The 26,828-nt window shown below is 37.6% G+C and overlaps 1 pseudogene; it reads left to right on the top strand.

Annotated features, from left to right (window-relative positions):
- The first annotated feature begins 1,267 nt into the window (after positions 1-1,267).
- The window catches only part of LOC113837693, a 57,133-nt pseudogene continuing 31,572 nt past the window's right edge, over positions 1,268-26,828 (top strand).

Consider the following 26,828-nt stretch of genomic DNA (forward strand, 5'->3'; position numbering starts at 1 on the left):
GCTGTATACTACAAACGCAAGCGCAATTCACAAGACGGACTCAGACCAGACAAGACAAAACAGCGGATCCGCACAACACTTACCTCCCAAACGTGGGTCGGTGGTCCCTGAGTGGGGGTCTCTAATCCCGGACGAGCCCCCAAATGAAAGACCCCCGAAGAGGTACTTTCGTAGAAGGAGACCCGCACCCAGGAATCAGCGAGGCCACGAACTTGGATGCAAAAGCAAGAGGCTTTATTGGAGACGCGGGTACCCGGGGCGACTTAGCTTCTGTGTGGCTAAGCGCCCCGAGCCAAGGGAAAGGGGTCCTTATATAGGGAAAAAGGCGCAAGCTAGGAGCAGGGATTCTATTGGATAATTCTAATGAGGCATTGTACAGAGCTATTCCCATTGGTCAATGTATATGAGGCGCTATACAGGGTTATTCAAATGAGGCAAAGTACAGAGTTATTCAAATGAGGTGAAACATAGAGTCTCTCAAATGAGGCGAAATACAGAATCATTTCTATTGGATGGTTCAAATGAGACACAGAGCCATTCCAGATCAGCATATTCTCAAGGTCTGGTGTCTGGTACAACAGACTCAATTCCCCCTCCCTCCGCGTCCAGATGGCTGACCTTGGGGGCGGAGACCTTGGGACGGAGTGTTTCTCATCGGGCAGGGGCCCAGGGGCAGGGCTCCAGGCCGGCTCACTCGGTGTTTGTTCTCATGCCGACCCACCTGGTGCTCGCCCTTGTGCTGGCCCACCTGGTGCTCGTTCTCGGGCCGGCCCACCTGGTGCTTGTTCTCGTGCCGGGTGTGCGGCAGGTGGCGGGGGAAGGCCACTGGGGGTGGGGATCGGGGAAGCCGCCGACAGGAGGAAGAGGAGACAAACTTGAGAAAGAAAGGGCTAAGGGGCAGGGGTCTTTCAGTGAGAGTGTGCGCTCAGGGCAGGGGTGTGTGTAGTAGTGGTGAGGGTATGTGCACATGAATGCAGGTATGAGATGAAACCAAAGGATTTCAATTCCTATAGCTTGAGCTACAGGTGATTGTGAGCTTCATCCTGTGTTCTCAGAATTGACTCTGTGAGAACATGACTCACTGTTAGCCACCAACTTATCTCTCTATGTATACATTTCTACCAAAGTTGCTTAAAACCTGTAAATATAAGCTCTCATGAGTTATTCTCATGTGAATTTCTCTTCAATGCACTCTATGCTTGGCTTGTAAGACAATAGCAGTCTGACATTACCCCACTCTGCACTATTATTTGGCTTTCTTGTCAAGATGCATAAGGAAATGCACCATGTAGAGGAAGAGGCAGAAATCACTCAACATATAAAACTTAGCATCAATACCATCTATTCGAACCAATAAATTTTCCTTATGGAGTTAATCTGTAATGTTTCTGGTGCCTGGAATAAGATTCACTATGAAAGCCTGACAGAACATTCCAAGTGTGACAGCGTTAAAGGACTGAAAAAATGACATCATCCTGAGTCCTCAGGAGTGAACCCTGACATTGTTGGGCAAAGGCATTGTCCTGACCAAGGCTGATATCTGACATATAATGTGAGAACTATTTCTAATTCTGGAATAAAAGCATTCATAGAGGTTCTCCAGGCTGGTGCAGACATCTCTATGATTTGGCAGTTTGGTGTCTAATTGTACTTGGACAATCTAATGGCAGAGAATGTGGTTATGATCACAAAGCACAATCGTGATGAGTAGTATGCCTAGGAGTATTCTTCTTATGGAATCTTCAGTTGGGTCAGACCATTATGAGCCCATTGGCTGGGGTACCAAACTCATCCTTCACCTCAAACAAGAGAAGACAGAATACTTAGAGGACAGGCAGTTAAGGAATTAGGAAATAGTCACAGTTCATAGGCTATCCTTTCACCTTAAATTTGGATAACAAAGCCGAGAAGGAAATCAATGATGATGAGGCAGAATAAGAGAGAGGTGAAAATAGGAAGGATAAGAATGATGAAGAGAAGCCTACGATTGAAGATGGGGGAATCCAACGTAGAGGACAAAGAAGATTAATAAGAAGCACATTGATCAGGAAGAACTGAATAAGACTAAACCTCTTTGGACCATAAATCCTGATAACATCACTCAAGAAGAATATGCTGAATTCTAGAAGACCTTCACCAATAATTAGGAAGACCATCTGGCAGTTAAGCACTTCTCCACAGTTGGAATTCATGGCATTGTGTTTCCTTCCTTGATGAATTCTATTTGACCTTTTTGAGAACAAGAACAACATCAAATTGTTTGTCTGCCATGTGTTCATCATGGACAGCTATGATCAGATGATAACTAACTACCTCATTTTTTTGTAATTTTAAAGTTCTTAAATTCTATTTATCTGTTTAGTTTATATGGATATTTTGTATGCATATGTACCTATACACCATATAGTAAATTTTACTTACAGAAGCTAGAAGAGTGTATCATATGCCCAGAGACTGGGATTATGGACAGTTTTTATTTGCCTTTTGGATGTTGGGAATTGAACCTAGATCCTGTAGAAGAACAGCAAAAGTTCTTAATGACTTAGCCATCTCACCAGTCCAGAAGTTCTTTAATATTCAGCTATATTAATACTTGGCCTGTACCTTAGTATCTGACAACACTTAACTTAGTATTATAGTGTTTTGCAGACAACTTCTTAACAATGGTCAATTTATTGAAACTTTTTAAAATATAAAGTTTTTAAACAAGGGGTTTCTTTATTTGTGTATATGGATGTTTTGTCTGTATGTATGCACACCAGAAAGGGCATGGAATACCATGGGCTACAGTCTTCAACAGTTGTTAGCCCCCATGTTGGTATGGAGAATTTAACTCAGGACCTCTAGAACAGCCGCCAGATCTCTTAACTGCAGAGCCATGTATCCAACCCTCATTTAATATATTTTACACTATTTTACATAATTTTCTTTATTCCTAAAATGGGAATACAGTGATTGCTGATCCATATAGATTGTATTGAGGAAGATGTGGGTCACTAACCATCAAAATATCATATGTGGTTGACATTTTTCTTGTTAGAAATGTTATAGCTATGGTTAGTATAGTTTTATATAGATAAAATCATAATACAGGATATATTTCTTTTTTCCTCATAGAATATTTTAAAATTCATTTATTTTACATTCTGTCACCAGTTTTCCCTCCCTACTATCCTCCTTTTTCTTCCTCCTATGCTTCTCCCCAAACACAACTAATATTCTATTTCCAATCTGAAAGGTGCAGGACTCCCATAGGTATCAACAATGCATGCCATATCTAGTGTGGTAGGGCTAATCACCTTTCTTTGTATGTAGTCTGCTGAAGGAAAATTTTATAAATAGGTTTTCAAGAGCCAGCCAAACATTAGCAACAGCAAGACCTAGCAATTCCACTCTCAGACATATGCTAAAAGAATACTTAATCATACCACAAGGACACTTACTCAACAATGTTTCTAGAAGCCTTATTTGTAGCCAGAAACTGAAAACAACCTAGATGCCCCTCAAAGAATGGATAATGAAAGTGTGGTACCTTTATTCAATGGAGTATAACCAGCTGTTAAAACAATGACATCAAGAAATTTGAAATCAAATGGATGGAACTAGAAAAAATCATCCTGAGTAATCTGACCCAGACGCAGAAGACAAAAATTGTATGTACTTACTCATAAGTAGATATTAACTGTAAAGTAAAGGATATCCATGCTATAATCCACAGAAATCTTAGAGGCTCAATGAATTTGATGCAAATAGCCCAGTCTTGGTGAATTCAGAAGGCCTGGAGCTACCAGAAAATGAGGAAGAGGAGAAAATGGAGGAGACTAAGGAAAAGTTTGGCAATCGATACAAACTCATGGGGAAGATCTTGTTTAAGAAGGATGAGAAGGTGACAATCGATCATGGGCTTGTGTCTTCCTTCTGCTGCAGTGTGACACGCACCAGTAGCTGTACCGACATCAAGGAGCAGATCATGAAGGCCTGGAACTTGGACAAAATTCTACAAAGGGATAATTTATGGACAAAAGTAACCAAGAGATCAATACTAACCAACCCTTTGTGGAGACACTGTAGCAGAAGGCTGAGGCAGGCAAAAATGGCAAAAGTGTCAAGGACCTGGTGGTGCTGCTCTTTGAAACTGCTCTGATTTCCTCTGGTTTCTCAATTGAGGATGCCGCAGACCCACTTCAACCACATGTACAGCATAATCAAACTAGGCTTGGGCACTAAAGAAGAAGAGGTGACAGCACAGGAGCCGAGTGCTGTTGTTCCTGATGAGATCTCCCATTCTAGGGTGATTAGGATGCTTCTTGAATGGAATAAGTAGACCCCTGGGAAGACCCTGCCCTCTGTTATAGTTTCTCTGTGTACCCCCACTGACTTCACTGGCTATGACCCACCTAATTCTATATTCATATCCAGAGGGACTTTCCTTTTTTTCCAACTTTTTTTATTTGAATTAGAAACAGGATTGTTTTACATGAAAATCCCAGTTCCCTTCTCCCACCCGTCCTTCCCTACCAACCCCCCAACTAAAACCCTATCTATCACATATCATTTCTGCTCCCCCTGGATGGTGAGGTCTTCCATAGGGTGTCATCAGAGTCTATCATATCCTTTGGGATAGGGCCTAGGGCCACCATGTGTCTTGGCTCAGGGTGTATTCCTCTATATAGAATAGGCTCCCAAAGTCCACACCTATGATAGGGATAAATACTGAAATTCTGCATGAGGTCCCGTAGAATTCTGAGGTTTCGTCACAGAAACCCATGTTCCTGGGTTCTGGATCAGTCCCATGCTGGTGTTCCAGATATCAGTCTGGGGAGCAAGAATTCCCTGATGTTCAGGTCAGCTGTTTCTGTGTGTTTCACCAGCGTGGTCTGGACCCCTTTGCTCTTCACTTGTCCTTCTCTGCAGCTGGGTTCCAGTTCAGTTCGGTGATTAGTTGTGGGTGTCTGCTTCTACTTCCCCCAGCTGCTGGATGAAGGCTATAGGATGGCATATAAATCAGTCATCAATCTCATAATCAGGGGAGGGCATTTAAGGTAGCCTCTCCTATATTGATTAGATTGTTATCTGGTGTCATCTTTGTGGATCTCCAGACATTTCCCTAGTGCCTGATTTCTCTGTAAATGAAAAATGTCTCCCTCTATTATGATATCTCCATTCTTGTTATCATCTATTCTTCCCCTGACTCAAACTTTCTGCTCCCTCATTTCCTCTGCATCCCTCTTCTTCTCCCTTTCTCATTCTCCTAGCTCCCTCCCCCCCTTCCTGTGCTTCCAATTTGCTCATCAGATCTTGACCCTCGCCCCTTCTCTTAGGGTCCTCCTTTTACATTAACTTATTTGGCCGTGTGAATTGTAGGCTGCTAATCCTTACTCTATGTCTAAAATCCACCTATGTGTGAGTAAATGTTTGTCTTTTTGCGATTGGGTTACCTCTCTCAGAATGGTTTCTTCTAGATCCCTCCATTTTCCTGCAAATTTCAAGATTCCATTGTTTTTTTTCCACTAAGTAGTACTCCATTGTGTAAATGTACCACATTTTCTCTATCCAGTCATCAGTTGAGGGGCATCTACGCTGCTTTCAGCTTCTGGCTATTACAAATAGTGCTGCTATGAACATCATTGAACAGATGCCCTTGTATGGATGTGCTTCTTTTGGGTATATGCCTAAAAGTGGAATTGCTGGACCTTATGGTAGACTGATCCCCATTTTTTTAGGAGTTGCCATACAGATTTCCAAAGTGGCTGTACAAATTGGCACTCCCACCAAGAGTGGCGAAGTGTTCCCCTTTCTCCACATTCTCTCCAACATGAACTGTCATTGGTGTTTTTGATTTGGGCCATTCTGAGAGGAGTAAGATGGTATGTCAGAGCTGTTTTGATTTGCATTTCCCTGATGGTTAAGGATTTTGAACACTCTCTTGTGTGTCTTTCAGCCATTTTAGATTCCTCTATTGAGAATTGTCTATTTAGTTCTGTACCCCACTATTTAATTGGGTTGTTTGGTATTAGAGGGACTTTTCTAACCTGTCTTTGTGCCTCAAGGCAAAAAACTCCCACTGAATAGCAACTTTGCATATTATCTTTGTTGGATTTTTTTCTCAGAAATTAAAAGCATGCAAAATTAAAAATGTCAATATAAATAAGTGTAAACGATATAAACCCTACGTGATTTAACTAATCATGGAATGTGAACTATCCCTCCCCTTATCCAGAGGAAGCTGAGTAACTGGTTTACCAAAACGAATACTTACAGAGCTGTATTCAAAGTTAGAAACACTAAGATGTGCTAGTGTATAAAACCATGATTTTTGCCATGTGATATCTATGACATACAGTTTTGTAAGTGTTCTAAGCCTTCAGAGTACCCACTACTAGATCTGAGACTGAAAGCAGTTATCTCTTCTTGTTTCTAATCAAGACAAAACAGTATGTAGGCCAGATTTTTCCTTAGAAAAGGAAATAGATTTAACATCATTCCTGTAAAGTCATAAGGTACCACAAGTACTTTGCCAAACATAACCAACCTGCGGAAGAACTGAATATCCATCTTCAGGTGGCTGAAGTTTGAGCAAGTGAAAATGCTGAGGTCAGCATTGGCATCATGCACATGTGCAGGTTGGCTTTGTGATGTCACTGGGGATAGCTATTATTAGGCAAAAATTTTCAGAAGCTCTTGGAAAAACAACCCGTGTTTTGGCTCTCTTAAACTGGGTTGTGTTGTTCAATTACCAGTGGGCAAGAAGAAGATTCAAGACAAAGCAGTGTGCCTACGGGCAGTGGGAGTGCCAACCTCCACATAACCACAGCTGCATTGCATATGGATGATCTGTCACTCATGACTGCTACCCGTAGCTATGGTGGCTTTGGCCCCATACTGACCCGCTCAATGCTTCTGTTCTTCAGGCTGGCCTGGCAGCTGCACATCAACTTCCCTTCTCTCTACGTCATGGCTTCTGTGATGCTCAATATATGCATGCAAGTTCAGATTGAACTGCTCTGAAGGCAGACCCAGAACCGAAGGAATCACCCCAGGCTCACCACGTTAAAGACCTTAAAACTTGCCTGGTAAAAAGACCTTGAACCTCAGCCATGTAAGAGTAAAAAGGTCCGAAGGAGATGAACTTAACAAGCTATTATTCAGCCTTAAGGAAATAACACCGAAGAGAAGTCGTTGCCCAGCAGAATTGCCTCTCTGGATGAATCGGCCTTCACTTGAAGAAGGAAAATTAAGACTATCTGTATTTTCTGTTCTTTGGACGATCTTCATGCTGAGGAGTCCCTTGACTTTGGTGATATTTTAGAGAGAAACTATCCAGGGAAAGGCTGCACAAAGCTAGACAGATACAGCAGACAGAACCTCAAGGGTGAACCTGAGTGTCAGAATGACCAGACTAAACAAGATCTTAAGAAATGTGAAGATTTAAGTGTGAGCCTAAGTGCTTTTTTCTTGATGGGCCACATGCTGAATTAGAACCACCTTGCCTGCTTTCTGAGATGTTTACAATGTCCTATGATGATCTTAAAGTTCTAAAAGATGAGACAACATGTGATATTTTTATTTGTGATCATTTGATGTTCATGATTTGAAGGCAAGCAACAGAATATTATGAACTACGGATAGTACTAAGGTTTCTGAATGTTTTGACTTTTCATGTTAACAATCTCTTCTGTGTAATTGAGGGACCAGATAAAGAATAAAAATTGGGTTATTGTAAAACATTGTCTTAGTTTTTTTTTTCTTTCATGGACATTCAGTTCCCGAGTACATTTTTATGACTAGACAAACCTTAATCCTTGGTGAGTTAAGACATTTTGATTGTGCTGTATTTTATTTGGGAGAAAGGGTTTATATGGTTCTGTGAAAGCCAGTGTTTGATGTTGGGCATTTTTCTTCCACTTCTAGTTTTCAGTTTGAGACAAGATCTCTCGATGAACCTGGAGCTCACTAATTTGTCAAGGCTGTATATTTGATCAGTCAGATACAATTATCTACCAATCTCAGTCTCCACTTTCACTAGTATTAAACGCATTCACTACTGCATCCAACAATGTCCCTAGCTGCTGAGAATGCAGACAATTCCTCAAGCTATCATAGCAAGTACTTTACTGAATAAGCTGTAGCCACAGGCCCACTGAACATATTTTAAATTGTGCAGGAAAAAAACTCAGACTTGGGAAAATCTTTTAGGAATATAATAATTTTGAGAATATGATAGTTTATCACAATTTTTATGTATCTCATATATCCATTCTAAAGGTCTATTGTCCCAAATAGAGTTTGTTTCTGCTTCTCTGTGATCAGCCGATGGAAGGGCTAGTTCTATTTTTATTAAGCAATGCTAAGCTCTAACTCTATTTCATAGAATAGTTTTTAATTAGAAAGCTACATTTATCTTTCCTAATTAAAAAAATAAAACAGTGCAAGATAGAAAGACACCACACAACAGAGCTTGGGTGGAGGGGAAAGTAAATGTGAAACTGGATGGGAGATGAAATATCTTTTATAGCAACATTATTTTTTTAAAGTTAGTCTCTTTGCTGTTTGTTAGTAAATTTAATTAAAAAAGACATGCAGTAGTCTGTTTCCAGGGAAATTTAAAATAAAATCTATTTATTAGCATAAAATTCAGTATTCCATTATTGGCTACTTCAAGATGAAAACAGCTCCCTAATTTGAACAGATACTACTCATTTAATTGTTAAAAAACCTGGAAAATTTATCAAAACTCAAATAGAAATTTGTCATGTCTTAAAAACTGCATAAGGCAGCGTGTATGGCAAAGTTATAAAGTATGAAGTTTAGAATGAGATAAACAAAAGTTAAAAGTCTGTTACATTTCCCCTCCTATTGCCTCTACTCTGTCTCTTTGGGTGACTGATGTTCACAATGGCAAATTGTTTTTTCTTCAGTAATTCTATTATTCATGTGCTGTCTCTGTATGACTCTTAATTTAATGTCAAGTTCACAATTATGTGATCAAATACTGTTCTTTTTGAAAGAGAGAAGTGTTTCTCTAGGAATGTATGATATTTGCGGAGATGTAGTAGGTACACTAATTAAGATACATTATACCATTCATTTTCCACAGAGAGAAAATACATTGGGTACTATGGTCAACTCAAATACAGAAATTATCTATAGATAATGTGATACAGGAAATTAATAACTGCTGAGCATGAGTAAACCAGTTTTCTTCAGGAATCAGCCCATTATTAAGTTATTCAGTGTTGCTTGGAGTTAGTGCTCACAGAATCAAGTTAAATCTCCTTGACCTACATGGTGGAATGAGAGCAATTATTCCAGGATTCCAGAGCAAGTTATCCTCTGACTTCCGCATATATGCCATGGCAGATGTGTACACACACACACACACACACACACACACACACACACACACACACACACACATCAAACTACAAAATCTTTAAATCTCTGAAGCTTAATCCTAATGTCTTTGAAAAAAGGATTTTGCAGCACTTTCTCTACTGTATATATTTCCATACAACCCTGTAACTGAAATGAGCCAGCTTATTGTTAATATATGACAACTGTATTTTCACTCAAGCAGAAATATCTTTGTGATACCCTAATGACCTAGCAATCTAGACTATTTAAATTATATCTCTTAAGTGAATTATCCCAATTTTCTTATTTGAATTTAATTTCTCTTTTAGCTTATTTACTTTATAAGAAGGAACAGTCATTTCTATTTGTTATCACTTTTACATGAGTTTTTTCTCTATCATTGTGCTATGAAACCTGGTGGTAGTAGGCATTATGCGGAAACACCTCCACACAGCACTGTCAGGAACAGATGACTAAAGGGTTATTTCCAGACAACTCTACTCAGTAAGAGCTGAGATTAAAGGTTTAAATAAAAAAGAAAAGAATCTGAGATTGAGCCAGTGTGAGAAAGAATTTAGTTTAATGAAAGAAGAAAACACACCCAAAAGCATAGGTGTGGGCTTGTGATGTAATTCAAGGATAATGTGGACACTCACTAGAAATAAACAAAAGGTAATGAGACAACTTAGTTTGTTAAGAATGATTTGACACACTGGTTCTTATAAAAAAATCTATCCCTCTATGTTCTAGTTTTCTTGCTGTTGTTGTGATAAACATCATGATCAAAAGGCAGTTGGAAATAAGAGGTGTATTTGATACAATTCACCAAAGAAGGAAGTCAGAACATGGACCCAAGCAAAAACAGGGCAAGAACCATGGACGAATGCTACTTACTGGTTTTCCCATGCCCAGATTCTGTTAAGCTTTTCTTACAAAGACCGAACCCACTTTTCCAGGGATAGAATTGCTCACTCTGGGCCCTCCTAAAACAATATGCAAAGAAGAAAGTATTCCCTAGACATGCCAGTGGTGGCAATTTCTTAAAAGAGTTTTTCTATTCCTAGTTGATTCTAGTTTGATTCAATTTTATAATTAAAATTAACTAGTTCACTGTTAAATAACAATGAAGCAATCACAACAAAAACTACTGTCTTCTACAAATGTGTCTCTGACTTGATAGCTGCATATCAGTCATTTCTGTGATCTCAAGTCTTAAAGAGAATAAGGATGACATCAGTTGTTGTAAAAGAGTAGCATTCAAGAATTTCCAACAAATAAAGTACACTTTAAGAAGACAGTGATTCTTATACTATATAAAATAGCTGTTATTGCTTAAAACCTATATTTATTATAATATATCAACTTGATAACTTCCACAAATAGTATATTGAAAAGAAATATGTCCTATGTTATTCATTTGAATATCAATGTTTATCATATTAAATTCAACAGACAGTCTCTAATGCTCCTAAATTTGTCCAAACAATTATAACTTTCAACTTCTTTAACTATGGAGATAAGAAATAGCATGTAGGTACTGAACTTAATTTTACCAAGATTTTTTAAGTCAGAAATGTTATTTAAATATACCCAGACTGTGATAATTTAAATTCACAAAAATGTAGCATATTTGTATATTCTAAGCAGTAGTTGAAGAGATACATGCAAAAAATAAGTAATACCCAAAATGAGACCTAGCATGAATAAATCTTCTAGGCTTTGTCTGAAATGTCATTGCTTCTAAGAGAGTGTTTTTGATATTTTTAAATGGATTATTTGAAAATAGTTATGTAAAGCATGATTAAAATGACTGTAGTGATTTATATTAAATAGAGGATTAATACACATTTTCATGCAATTTCTAATAGAAATATGTTATCCATAAATTAGCAGAATGTTGAGTTTGTCACCTTTCTTTGTGCTCTGAACAAAGCTAAGAAAATGAAATATTCTCAGTAGACAAATTATTAATTCAGCCTAAAGAACTCAATTTTATTAAGGTATATAGCTATTTAATTTCTTACTTTACACATACTGTTGTCATTTCATGAAAGTGACACAAGGGGAAGACATATACATTGGTTAATATCATTTATCGTGAGTAGAGAATCTTTAATGCAAAGATAAAATTACAATTCCTTTACATTCTGAAAGATGTTGCACTAAAACATATCACAATTAAAACATTCTAAACTGACTTCATTTGATACTCGTACTTTAAGTATTCTTAAACTTCTATTATTTAAATGTATCTTCACCATATACTTTTATAATATGTACGAGAAACATGAAGAAACATTGTCATGAAACTTGGGTCCCATCTCCATGGTATCTCATGATAATGTCTAAAATTCAAAATACATTGGTCAAAAGCATTTCAGATCTCAGTTACTCAGCCTGTAAGTTCCTACATCATTTAAAGAAAGCTGATTTTCTTTAATTCTGAGTTAGTCTTTGGCATAGATCATATAACTTATCAAGATTGTTGTTCTCAAAAGATACAAATGCTGTGCAATTTATATGCCAATTAAGCAATTAGAGTTAAAAAATGTAAGTACCACCACAATTTTCCAAATTGATAAGAAGGGTCAGAATATATCCAACTATTTGTATGCAAAGCTCATGGTTTAAAATGGCTACTTTACCTCCTCTGCTTATGGATTCTAGGGACAGCTGAAACACTATTGAATCTTCTAATTTTCTTAGCATAATTAAAATTCAGCTCTGAACTTGCCATCTTCAATTATAGCACAAGAATACTATGAACAGTTGCCATGAAATCATTTATCCTCAAGTTTGATTGTCTTGGGCAGCTGCCCTGGGTTATTTGCCACAGGACTTATTTGCTTCTGGCAATGGCACAATTGCATGATTTAAGGACATGTTAAATTGCTTGCAAAGTAAATATAGGGAAAGACAGTGTTGGAACAAGTGCATATTTAGATTTAACAACTGAGAATTTTGATTCTAAATTTATGAAGCAAAATCATAACTTATAATTTGTAATATGGAGAGAGAGTTCACATTCTCCCATTTTCTGTTTATGCTGTATTCTAATCTCACCCTCAAAAACTGTAGAAGCACTGAAGTAAACTTTATTAAACAAATTGAACAACACATGGGGTCATTAAGCAAATACCCATGCTACGTAGTAGTCATTGAAAACTTTTTTTGTGGCCTTTTAGACAATTGTTACTACCTCATGTTTTAAACACAACCAAAAGCAATTTCATTAACAAAGTAAAGTAAAAACAAAACAAACAAAAAACTGAAGATTTAACACATGAGGAGCATCTCTGAGGATTTAACTTGACTTCCCCCCAAATTCTCCATTTTAAAATGCAAAATAATTCTTTTGTAAGAAACATAGTTGAATTCATTGCTGGAGTGGACTATTACCTCATTAGTTTGAAGTGAGATTGAGTACTTAGCATAAAATTCAAATTCACAAGCCATTCATATTAAAATGTGAACTGTATAAGCTATTAAATTAAATTGTTTAAATATGCTAATAATGAAGACAGAACTAAATAAACTTTCCACATGAGTAACAGTGGTAAGAAATTTGGAATGAAACCCTCCCACTTGAGTACTCCCATCTGGGCATTTATGATTTTAAATCAATCTGTCTTCTATATTATTTTCAGCAAATAAAATATTATTTACATATTATTTCCAAAGTTACTTTCTACTCTCTTCATGCAAGTATCCAAATATGTTGTCTCATATGTCTGAGACTGATTTGAGAAAAGACAAAATGCATTAACAAAGACTGAGAAGATATAAAATATTTTCTATACTTTAGGTAGTACAATTATCCCAATACATTTTCCCCTATAGCTAAAGAAGATAGACTGAAAGGGGATGATATACATTAACAAAGATACAGAAATGATATATACCAGTTTTCCTTACATTTTTATAAAGTAACAAATTTCTAGCTGGCCATAAATAGCCTTCACCTATGTAACTCTTCCTTGTAATATCAAGTCAACCTTTATCATATGTTTAACATACAGAGGATATTTGTGAGATACTTGTTCAATTGAATCTAGATGTATTGGTGAGATGGATGTCTTTGAGGTCCCAACGAAGAACTGTAGGCATGAAGACTTCCTGAAGAACTGCTGATTTTCAGTCTATTTTTAAAACTCAAAGAATCTGGTTCTAATATTAGTGAAGAGATAACACAACAACAGGATGGAAGTGCATGAGGACAAGCAATAAAAAACAATGCTTTCATTTTCTATTTTGATTTATCTGAGCTTCCACTAGAATGCTCCAACCACATTTACGGTATATCTTCTGCTTTGATAATATAATCAAGAAAATCCCTTGCAGAAATATCTGGGGAGTTTTGTTTCAGCAGAGTGCAGGTAGAGACAAAACAACTACTGAGGTTGAGAGTTTAGGTACAACTTTAGGATAACGATGCTGTAATGTATAAAAAAATACTCATCTAATGTATCACATACTTTTCAAGACTACTTAGGTTGAACGTCTGAGTGGATGTATTTAGAAATATTTTAAAAGGTGTATATCCTTCTTTTGATGCTAAAAATTTTAATTACTATCATCTAGCAATTAATGCTCCAGTCAAAATTCACAAATGACACTTCATTTAGCCCTAGCTGAATGTTTATATATTCAGAAGTTCAGCCTATTGTTAGATAAATCTTCAAATAAAAATAGCATTTTGGAGCATATAGAACTAACATAAGCTTATTGTGGGAATAAGGCAGAGAGAAGCAGAATTGTCAATTCGAATTCCTGGGTGGAATAAGTTTAGAGATATCAATTAAGGAGACAGGGCCTGGAAAAACCGACTGTATCAGAGATAAATAGAAATGAGTAAGGAGACTATATAGGGGAAGGTTAAACATTATTTATCTTACAGGACATAAAAAGATTTCTGATTTTACTTTTACATATATAAATATATATCATTGAGTATTTTCTAATTGCTCCATTTTGTCAAATGTGAGGCTTAAATTTTATCAGAAACATGAAAAAACTAATTTGAGTTTCAAGAGAAAAATGACCAGCACTTTACAGTAAATTTAGAATCATGGAGTAATATAATTGAAATTATTTAATTTGCAACAATTAAATGAGAGTGGAAAGAAACTAGATCTTATGTCATCTATTTATCTAAGGGGTACAAGACACTAAGCAAGGCAAGCAAAATTGTTTAGTTGACACTCAAGTAATCTTATCAGAATAAAGTTTTATGTGTTATGATAGCTAACACTAATGAGTTAATGAATTTTTGAAGTAGTATTATAAGTGAATATTACTCCTTTCATTATATATTATATCTGGAATACAATCAAATTAAACCAAAATTAGAATTGCACAGTTGTTCTAATATTTTAAATAGGAGCCAGGCGTTGGTGGCACATGCCATTAATACCAGCACTGGGGAGGCAAAGGCAAGCGGTTCTCTGTGAGTTCGAGGCCAGCCTGGTCTACAAAGCAAGTTCCAGGGCAACATCCAAAGCAATACAGAGAAACTTTGTCTCAAAAAACATAAAACATTTACAATGGGAAAAAACAAAACAATATCAAATAGAAATAACAGTGAGCTTTTAATTTATTGATAAGTTCAGAATTTCAAATTCCTTGTTGTTGCTACCATTCACCTTCCATGAAGTACAGAAAAAATAAATACAAGAAAGGACAAAGTATTCAAAGATTCTGATTCATTTATGATAATTAAAAAAACAAGCCAATCTCTTTCTGCATTGCATCTTGCACCCTGGGGCTCTATATGGTGTGAAGAAATTTCTAATTATAAATTGTAAACATTGGCAACATCTCTGAGAATCTAAAATTCTAGTTATTAAAAGTCCTTTCTTAAAATATCAACAATGTTAGCCTTACTTTGGCATCCTTTGAGCAATGAAGTTTTACCAGTCACTGCTATAATCCTACCCTGTTCAGAAAATGAAACTAGCTGGCTTAGTGAAATTTGCCCAAACTGGAAGAAACCAGTTTTCATAGGGTGAGGGGAATTAAATTTTGAAAAACCCGGTGGCACACAATCATAGGAGTCACAACTGGATCATGATAGCAACCAGAGATGTCAAAAACAACTACTGAAAGAATGCAAAGACATAGAGGGAAATTTATTTTAAGTATGTAAATGTCAAATGAGAACACCTGATTATTTCGGAGACAAAAAGATTTTTCCATAGTAAAAGTCATATTGGTACATTTGTTCAAAAATATAGTAGAATAGTAATTATACATCAAAACTAGTTATAAACACTGTTGATTCTTAATAAAATATTCAAGTTTATATATATGCATATATATGTATGTATGTATTATTTTTCTAATGGTTAGTAGACCAATTTTAAATTAGAAACAAGATTCATTTACATGTCAATCGCAGTTTCCATTCCCTCCCCTCCACCCTGCCTTCCTCACTCTCTATCCCAAACCCTATCTGCTCCCCAGGGAGGGTGAGGCATTCCATTGGGGAATCTTCAAAGCCTGTCATGTCATTTGGAGCAGGACCTAGACCCTCTCCCTTGTGTCTAGATTGAGAGAGTGTCCCTCTATGTGTAGTGGGCCCCTAAAGTCCATTTGTATACTAGGGATAAATACTGTTTCACTACCAGTGGCTCCAAAGATTGCCCAGACCTCCAAACTGACATCCTCTTTAAGGGGGTCTGGAAAGTCCTATGCTGGTTTCCCAGCTTTCAGACTGGGGTCCATGAGCTCCCCCTTGTTCAGGTCGGCTGTTTCTGTGGGTTTCTCCAGGCTGGTATTGATCCAATTGCTCATCATTCCTCCATCTCTGCAACTGGATTCAAGAGTTCAGTTCAGTGTTTACATGTGGGTGTCTGCTTCTGCTTCCATCAGCTACTGGATGAAGTCTCTAGGAATCTCATTCCTAGACTATTCAAGATAGCCTCTCAACTATTGCTTAGATTGTTAGTAGGGGTCAAGTTTGTAGATCCCTGGAAATTTCCTAGTGCCAGATTTCTTTTTAAGCCTATAATGGCTCGCCCTATTATGAAATCTCTTTTCTTGCTCTCATCAAATATTCCCCTGACTAAATCTTCCTGCTCTGTTATGTCCTCCACTCCACTCCTCTTGTCCCCTTCATTTTCTTCTAGCTCCCTCTCCCCTCCCACATACTCCCAATTAGCTCAGGAGATCTTGTCCATTTCCACTTCTCTGGGGGCAGGCATGTATATCTTTTAGGGTCCTCTTTGTTACCTAGTATCTCTGACTATGTGGATTGTAGGCAGGGACTCCTTTGCTCTATCTCTGAAATACAGATATGAGTGAGTACATATCAATTTTGTCATTTTGTGACTGGGTTACCTCACTCAGGATGGTTTCTTCTAGTTACATCCATTTGCCTAAGAATTTCAAGATTCTATTGTTTTTTTCTCTGCTGAGTGATACTCCATTTTGTAAATGTAGCACATTTTCTCCATCTGTTCTTCAGTTGAGGGGCATCTACGTTGCTTCGAGGTTCTATTACAAATAATGCTGCTATGAATACAGTTGAACAGATGTCCTTGTTGTATGAATGAGCATCTTTTGGGTACATGCCTAATAGTGGAATTGCTGGATCTTGTGGTAGACTGATTCCCATTTTCCTGAGGAATCACCATACTGATTCACAAAGTGACTGAACAAGTTTGCACTCCCACTAGCAGTGGAGGAGTGTTCCCTTTCTCCACATCCTCTCCAGCATAAGCTATCATTGGTGTTTTTGATTTTAGCCATTCTGACAGGAGTAAGATGGTATCTCAGAGTTGTTTTGAGTTGCATTTCCCTGGTGGCTAAGGATGTTGAGCACTTTCTTATATGTCTTTCAGCCAGTTTAGATTCCTCTATTGAAAATTGTCTATTTAGTTGGGTATCCCACTTTTTAATTGGATTATTGGGTGTTTTGGAAACTATCTTCTTGAGTTCTTTGTATATTTTGGAGATCAACCCTCTGTCAGATATGGGGTTGGTGAATATCTTTTTCCATTTTGTGGCCTGCCATTTTGTTTTGTTTGCTGTGTCCTTTGCCTTACAAACTAGGAAGCTTTTGTCCCATTTATGAATTGTTGATCTCAGTGTCTGTGCTGCTGGTGTTCAGAAAGCTGTTTCCTGTACCAATTCGTTCCACGGTACCACCTATTTTCTCTTCAAATAGGTTCAGTTTGGCTGGATTTATGTTGAGGTCTTTGTTCCATTTGGACTTAAGTTTGGGGTATGGTTATAGATATGGATCTATCTGCAGTCTTCTACATGCCAGCATCCAGTTATGCCAGCACCATTTGTTGAAGATACTCTCTTTTTTCCACTGTATAATTTTAGCTTCTTTGTCAAAATCAGATGTTTGTATGTATGTTGGCTAATATCAGGGTTGTCAGTTCAATTCAATTTTGGCATTGAGGAAGGCATATTCTTTTGTGTTTGGACTGATCTATAGATGTCTGTCAAACCCAATCGGATCATAACTTCTATTAGTTCCTTTGTTTCTTGTGTTAAGATTCTGTCTGATGTTCTTGGCTATTGGTGAAAGTGGCTCATTGCAGTCTACCACTATAAGTGTGTGTGTGTGTGTGTGTGTGTGTGTGTGTGTGTGTGTGTGTGTTTGTGTGTGATTTATGTATGATTTGAGTACTAGTAATGTTTCTTTTAGTAATGTGGGTGCCCTTCTATTTGGGGCATAAATGTTCAGAATTGAGACTTCATGTTGATTGATTATTCCTGTGATGAATTTAGTTTAAAGTCTAATGTGTCAGATATTAGGATTGTTATCCCCACTTGTTTCTTGGGACCATTTGAATGGAAAATCTTTTCTCAACCCTTACCTCTGAGGTACCATCTCTCTTTGAAGTTGAGGTGTGTTTCTTTTATGCAGCAGAATGATGGATTCTGTCTACGTATCCATTCTGTTAGCCTGTATCTTTTAATAGGCAAGTTAAGACTTTTAATATGGAGGGAAATTAATGACCATTGATTTTTCATTCTTGTTTGTTTTGGATTTGTTGGTGGTGGTGGAACTGTGTGTGGATTTCCTCCTGCTTTTTCTTTTGGCGGTTAGTAAACTGGGGTTATCTATTGCCTATGTTTTTCTGGTTGTAGTTAACTTCCTTGGGTTGGAGTTTTCCTTCCAGAACTTTCTGCAGGGCTGGAATATTGCACATGTATTGTTTAAATCTGATTTGCAATGGAATATCTTGTTTTCTCCTTCTATAGTGATTGAAAGCTTTGCTGGGAATAGCAGTCTACATTTGCATTTGTGGTCTCTTAGTATTGGTAGAATTTCTATCCAGTATCTCCTGGATTTCAGAATTTCCATGGAGAAGTCAGGTGTCATTCTGATAGGTTTGCCTTTATATGTTACTTGGCCTTTTTTTCTTTGCTGCTCTCAATATTCTTTTTTTATTCTGTATGTTTGGGGGTTTGATTTTTATGTCTCCAAGGGACTTTTTGTGGTCCACTCTATTTGTTGTTCTGTAAGCTTCTTGTACTTTCATTGACATGTCTTTTTTTTTTTTTTTTTGGTTGGGAATGTTTTCTTCTATGATATTGTCGAATATGTTTTCTGCACTTTTGAGGTGGGTTCCTTCATCTTCTTCGATACCTATTATTCTTAGGTTTAGTCTTTTCATGTTGTCCCATATTTTCTGGATACTTTGTGTTAGAGATTTGTAGGATTTATGATTTTCTTTGGTCAATGAATCTATTTCTTCCAGTGTATCTTCAATGCCAGAGATTTTCTGTTACATCTCTTTTATTTTGTTGATTATGCTTGCATCTGTAGTTCCTGATTGTTTATCCAGCTTTTCTATTTCCAGTATTCCCTTAGGTTGTGTTTTCTTTATTGTCTCTATTCCAGTTTTCATGTCTTGAAGTGTTTGAATTGTTTTCTTTATCTGTTTGATTGTTTTTTCTTGAATTTACTTGATTTCTTTAAGAGATTTTTTGATTTCTTGTATTTTTGTTTGTTTATTTTCTCTTCCATTTCTGTAAGGTATTTTTTCATATCCTCCTTGAGGGCCTCTTTCATTTTTTTGAATGTGCTTTTATGGTCATTCCCTTCTGCTTAATCTGCATTGTGATGTTCAGGACTTGCTGGTGTGGAATCCTTAGACTCTGGTGGTATCATATTGGTTTTTCTGTTGTTGAATGTGTTTTTATATTTTCTTCTTCCCTTCCCTTCTTCCAGTGGTTGCAGGAAGAGTCTATTCCTCTCCTCTTGGGTCCAGGTACAATGTTCACTTCTGTTTGATGCAAGCAGGTCCAATAATCTGATGGCTCTCCTTTTCCAGTGTGGGGTGGTGGGATTAGTACTGGGTCCTTGGCAATCTCTGGGTGGGCTGGATTGCCAGATATATATCCCCAGTGCATAGTCCCCAGGCCTCAGATGGCTCTGAGCAGGGCACTGGAAAGCAGGTCATATTCTTGTAGTGTGCTGACCTCTCTGGCTACTCTGATTCTTCTTCCCCATACTCCACAGCACTCACTGAGCTCCATCTACTGTTTGGTTTGTGTGTCTGCATCTGCTCCCACCAGTTGTTGCATGAAGTCTTTGGGGACTCTTTAATGAGAATTCTGCAAGGTTGCAGTCCCAGAATATTCTGCAGGCAAAACAAAATGTTGACCAAAGATTTTGGGATTGTGTTGGTGTCCCTATTAATCCACATGAGGCCTCGCCTTGTTATAGATGTCCTGGCTAAATTTCTCCTATTGCCAGGAGTCTTTGCCAGGGTTACTTGTGTAAATTACATGATGTTTTCCTAACAAAACTAGGCTTTTACCTTACCCCCCAAATAACTGGAATTGTGGCATTCACTTTTATTCTTCCTTATTTCTTTCATTTTCCCTTATATTCAAATTTTTCTTATGTTCATAGTAAGTTCTTTAGACTCATTTCATCTTTGTACTTGTCTCAGTTCCGTTTTTCTACTGTAATAGAATATCTTGACAAAAGAATCTTTTACATGAAAGAGGTTGTTTGGGCTTAGGATCTTCGAGGGTTGAGTTTATCATGACAGGGATTTGCTGCATCAGGTATCAATCATGGTGGAAAAACACTCTCAAATTGCAAGTAGCAAACAGAGACAGTGAACTGGGCATCTGAATTGTCAAAGCCTACCTCCAGGGAATACTTCCTCCCCTGAGGCCTCCTAAACCTACCCATCAGCACTACATACAAGAGGCCAAGTAATCAAATGCCATAGCCTACCTGGGAGCACTCTTATTAAAACCAGCATACTCAGTAAAAAACATTTTAAAATGTGTTTTGTTACTCTCATGCTCTTAATCCTGCTATTGCGCCAGTGAGCATGTTTTTGACAAGTCTTAGGTTCCAGGGGTTTTATGAAATGGAATATGTGTTTAGCTATGCAAAGATGTGCTACATTAGATTATGCTGTATTTGTTTTACTATGTAATGATGGCTTGCATTTGTTTTGCTTTGCCTGCCTAAGGCACCTGATTGGTCTAATAAAAAGCTGAATGGCCAATAGCTAGGCAGATGATAGATAGGTTGGACTAGCCAGTGAAGGGAATAAATAAGAGGAGGAATACTGGCTCCAGAGAAAATGGGGGAGAAAGAGAGGAAGAAGACATAGGGCAGCCAACTTGGAAGCTACCAGGCAGCCAGACATAAAGGAATCAGGAAAGTAGGACACACAGACTTAAAGAAAGGTATAAAGACCCAAGGCAAAACATAGATGAAGAGAAACAGGTGAAAATAAGTATTAGCATGGTAAGTATTAGTATGGTAAGCCTAAACTAAGGGTTAGCATTCATAACTTGTAATAAGTCTTTTTGTCATGATTTGGGGGCTGTCAGTCCAAGAAAGCCTGCTACACAGGGGGAAACCTATCTGTTAAATAGTATTAAGCAAACTTCTAATAAATTATCATTATATCTACAGATTAGTGCAGCTCTAAATATAGAGAAACTTCTTTTTAAGAACATGGCAGTTTACACAGAGAATCACAGCTGGCCAAAATCTACTTATAAGATTTTGTGGAAGGATCTACCCATATATATATCTCATACCATATCCATCCAAGGCTCTGTATCATATTGTAGAAAAGACAGAGGATGAATATAAGTGGGAGAGGTGGTGAATAACTACAAGGAAACAGGGTCTTCTGGACACAAGTAACCTGAATGCATGGATACACAGTGGTTGTGAAAACATCTAAAAGACTTGTACAACCTCAAATTGTGAAAAAATCAGCACATTGAGAACTGAGTTGGGAACAAAATAACGTACTTAGCATAGGAGGTTTTGGTTATTCTTAGTCACTGAGAGAGAAAAGATCAGGTTTCTTTAATTATGGAGCTCCTAAAAAGTCTGCATTGTTACAGTGAAAGGCAACAGATCCAAGAACATTTGGGTGGCACAAATTGGTGATGATGGGAAAAAAGAATTCAAATTAAGGTGGCTAGGGGAGGAAGCATTGTCAGGGCAACAGGAGTAATGTGATAAAAACATATTGTGAGAATCTCCTAATGAACTAATAAACTATGAAGGAATTATTATATGTATCAAATGAAAATATCTTTATTGTTGTTATTTCATGTAAACAATATTCACTGTTTTTATTACTTTAAATCATATTCCTAATTCATCACTAGAGGAGTAAATTCACAGTAGCTTAATAACATTGAAGAAGGTAAAAATAGTTGACATAACTTAAATAGTGTAATTTACTTCATCTAATATAATCAAATTTCATTTAGCATGTAATTGTATAAATTCAGTAATGTGCATTTTACTTATTTTACATTAAAAATTTATAGTTCTCAGAACATTTTACATTTAAAGTACATCTCAGTTAGGACTAGCTACTTTTTTTCTTGGTTTTTTGAGACAGGCTTTCTCTGTGGCTTTGGAGGCTGTCCTGGAACTCGCTCTGTAGACCAGGCTGGTCTTGAACTCACAGAGATCCATCTGCCTCTGTTTGCCGAGTGCTGGGAATAAAGGAGTGTGCCACCACCGCCTGGCTGGACTAGCTACATTTTTAATGCTTAAATGATACCTGTGTCTGGGAAAGTCTTCCAGTTCCATGAGGGAATTTTCTTTTAACTTTAAACTCATAAGCTTCTCTTTAGTAAATATGAGTGTTAAATAAGAACATTTTTAGTCACTCTTGAATGTAATATTATTATTTTGGCAGTTTTTAGTCATTCCCACTTTCCTTAAAAGATAATATTTAGTAATTTACCTCAGGCTTACCATTTTCTTTCCTTTCTCTTATAATTTGTATTTATTTTAACATGAACTCTCTCACACACACATTTGAACATAAATTGTTTAGCAGGAAATCTCAAAAACATGTATTTTATTAGTTTCATTTCTGTTGTGTTGGCAAACTGCCAGGCCCAAGGCAACTTAAGGAGGAAAGGGTTTATTTTGGCACATGGTTCAAGACGTACAAGTACACCTTGGGAGAACAATAGCATTACAGCGAGAGACATGTATGGTGAGATGAGCAGAAATAAGAGTGCTCACTTGTTATACTGTAAACTCTAAGCAGAGAGAGAAAACTAGAAATAGGGGAAGGAAAACACTCCATATTGATGCTCTTCTTCCAGCAAGGCTGTAACACATAAACTTCCTTCCAAAGTGCCATCAAATTATGGACCACATGTTCACATGTGAGTGACTAAGGGAGATATATAGACAGATATCTATATAAAAAACCCTCAGTAAGTTTGTCTGTAGGCTACACAGTGGCAGGAATCATTACTGCCGGCCACCTGTGGAAAACAATTTTAACTGCAAACCTTTCCTTTTCTTTTTTGATCATATTAGATTTTTTCCTGGATCCTCTGACCTCCTAGCAAGGGAACACGGTTTTCAGACAACTGCTGTATCACACCTTTGTCAGAAGACACACAATAAATCTAAACCCTGGGAAGTGTTTTTCACTAGACATTTGTAGCTCAATATCCCCTCACTTTCAACAAAAAAGTGTATCTACTGATTTAAAAGACCTCAAATAATACTGACTGGAAAATTTTTTTCTGGGTCAAACACAAACCAAGCAGAACTCACAGCAACAAAAAGTTTTCTACCAGTATATGGTTTATTTTATAATCCTCTAAAATTTATTTTGTGTCTGTCTCTATAGCCATGTATTTTTTTTTAATTTGGGGGGAACAGGATTAACCTTTAAGACAAAACTTAAATGTTTTTATAAAGACTTAAAGTTTTGCAATACAGGACTTTCACTTGTTTGCTTATCATAACCCCAAGGTATTTTATGTTGTTTGTGGCAATTGTAAAGGGTGATGTTTCTCTGATTTCTTTCTCAGGCCAATTATCTTCTGTATATAGTAGAGCTACTGATTTTTTTTAGTTAATCTTGTATCTGCCACTTTGCTGAAGGTGTTTATCTGCTGTAGAAGTTCCCTGGTAGTGTTTTTCTTGTCACTTATGTAAACTATGATATCATCTGCAAATAGTGAAAGTTTGTCTTCTTCTTTTCCAATTTTTATCTTTGTGATCTCCTTTTGTTGTCTAATTGATCTAGCTAGAACTTCAAACACAATATTGAACACATATGGAGAGAGTGGACTGTCTTGTCTGGTTCCTGATTTTAGAGCAATCGCCTTGAGAAGATACCAGAAAGTGAAAAGATCTCTCATGCTCTTGAATAGGTAGGATCAACATGGTAAATCTTTCCAAAAGCAATCTACAGATTCAATGAAATCCCCATCAAAATCTCAGCATAATTCACTTTATATGGAAAAACAAAAACCCAGGATAGTCAACACAACCCTGTACAATAAATGAACTTCTGGAGTCATCACCATCCTTGACTTTAAGCAATATTGTAGATGTATAATCCTGAAAACACCTTGGTATTGGCACAAAAATAGACAAGTAGACCACAGGAATCGAATTGAAAACCCTATTATTAACCCACATACCTACAAATACCTGATTTTTGACAAAGAAGCTAAAATTATACAATGAAAAAAAGAAAGCATCTTCAACAAATGGTGCTGGCATAACTGGATGCTGGCATGTAGAAGACTGCAGACAGATCCATATCTACTTCATTGCACAAAACTTAACTCCAAATGGATCAAAGACCTCAACATAAATCTAGCCAAACTTAAATTCTTAGAAGAGAAAGTGGGCTGGGAAACTAGCATGGAACTGATCCAGATGCCATGAATGTGGGTGTCAGTGAGGAGACCACGAAAATCTATGGGGGCCTATTGTAGTAGATCAGTATTTATCCCTAGCATAGCAATGGACTTTGGGAGACCATTCCATATAGAGAAATACTCCCTCAGGGTAGACACATGCGGGGGAGGCTTAGGCCCTATCCCAAAGAATATGAGAGATTCTGAAGAGCCCCCTTGGAAGGCTTCACCCTACCTGGGGAGCAGAAATGGAATGGGATAAGTAGGATGTTAGTGGGGGGCAGGGAAGAAGGGGAGGGAGAGGGAACTGGGATTGACATGTAAAACAATCTTGTTTCTAATTTGATAAAAATAGAGAAAAATGGAAAAAAAGAAAGAAAGAATAAAAAAAGAGAAAGTGGGAAGTACCCTTGAACAAATTGGTACATGAGACAGGTTCCTGAACATGACACCAGTAGCACAGACACTGAGATCAACAATTAATTAATGGACCTCCTGAAAATAAGGAGCTTCTGTAAGGCAAAGGACACAGTTAAGAAGACAAACTGGCAGCACACAGAATGAGAAAAGGTATTCACCAACCCTACATTTGACAGAGGGCTGCATTCCAAAATACACAAAGAACTCAGGAAGCTAGTCACAGAAACATGGAATAATCCAATTAAATAGAGAATTCTCAACAGAGGAATCTGAAATGGCTGAAAGGCACCTAAGATAGTGCTCAAAACCCTTAGCCATCAGGGAAATGCAAATCAAAATAACTTTGAGATACCATCTTTATTGTGAAAATTACCAATATGGAGCCAGGTAAAAATACAAAGGAATTTATTAGGGGAAAGCCTTACTTACAGAGAGACCTAGCCATCTGGAGGGGTAGCAGTAAGTACAGCAAGCCAAAGATGAATTGGAAGAAGGGACAGCCACATAAGCGCCCCTCACTCTTAAAACTTCCCCATGTCACCCATGCATGGTCAGGCACACCTGTAGCCAGCCCTTAGCAAGAATGGCTACAGTGTCCCTTATACATCTTACTCCAGTCAGAATGGCTAAAATCAGAAACACCAATGACAGTTTATGCTGGAGAGGATGTGGAGAAAGGAGAACACTCCTCCACTGCTGGTGGGAGTGCAAACTTCTACAGCCACTTTGGAAATCATTATGGTGGTTTCTCACTAAAATGGGAATCAATGTAGTATAAGATCCCTCAATTCTAGTCTTAGGCAAATATCCAAAAGTTACACATTCATATACAACAAGGACATCTGTTCAACCATTTTCATAGCAGCGTTATGTATAATAGACAGAACCTGGAGGCATCCTAGATGCCCCTTAACTGAAGAATGGATGGAGAAAATGTGGTACATTTACATAATGGAGTACTACTCAGTGGAAAAATAAAATGGAATCTTGATATTCACAGGCAAATATATGGAACTACAAGAAACCATTCTGAGTGAGGTTAACCAGTCACAAAAACAAAAATGATATGTACTCACTCATATATGAATTTTAGACATAGAGCAAAGATATAACAGTCTACAATCTACACCACCAGAGAAGCTAGGAAACAGGGAGGATCCTAAGAGAGACATAAATGTTCCGCTTGAGAAGGTGAAAGGGACAAGATCTCCTGAGCTAATTGAGAGCATGGGGGAGGGGAAAGGGAGTTAGGAGAAAGAGAAGGGGACAAGAGGAGGGGAGAGGAAGTCATGAGAGAGCAGGAAGATCTAATTAGTGGAAGAATAGAGGGGAGCAATAAAAGAGATACCATAGTAGATGGAGCCATTATAGGCTTAAAGAGAATTCTAGCACTGGGGAAAGGTCCAGAGATCCACAAGTTTGACCCCAAATAACAATCTAAGCAATAGTATCGAGGCTACTTTAAAGCCTTTCTCTGATAATGAGATTGATGACTACCTTATATGCCATTCTAGAGACTTCATCCAGTAGTTGAAGGAAGCAGAAGATATCCACAGCTAAATACTGAGCTGAACTCTGGAATCCAGTTGGCGAGAGGGAGGAGTGATGAACAAAAGGGTCAAGACCAGGTTGGAGAAACCCACAGACTCAGCTGACCTGGACATGTCGGTTACTCATGGACCCTAAACTGATATCTGGGAAACCAGCATAGGACTCTTCCAGACCTCCTAAACCACAATGTGAGTTGGGAAGTCTGAGAAATCTGTGAAGGCTCTGGTTTATTCCTTGTACATGAATGGACTTTGGATAACACTCCACATAGAAGGATACTCTCTCAGCCTAGAAGCACAAGGGGAGACCTAGCCCCTGCTCCAAATAATAGGACAGATTTTTAAGATCCCCATGGAAGG

Source organism: Cricetulus griseus, chromosome X, assembly GCF_003668045.3.
Source record: "Cricetulus griseus strain 17A/GY chromosome X, alternate assembly CriGri-PICRH-1.0, whole genome shotgun sequence".
In the NCBI taxonomy this organism is placed as follows: domain Eukaryota; kingdom Metazoa; phylum Chordata; class Mammalia; order Rodentia; family Cricetidae; genus Cricetulus; species Cricetulus griseus.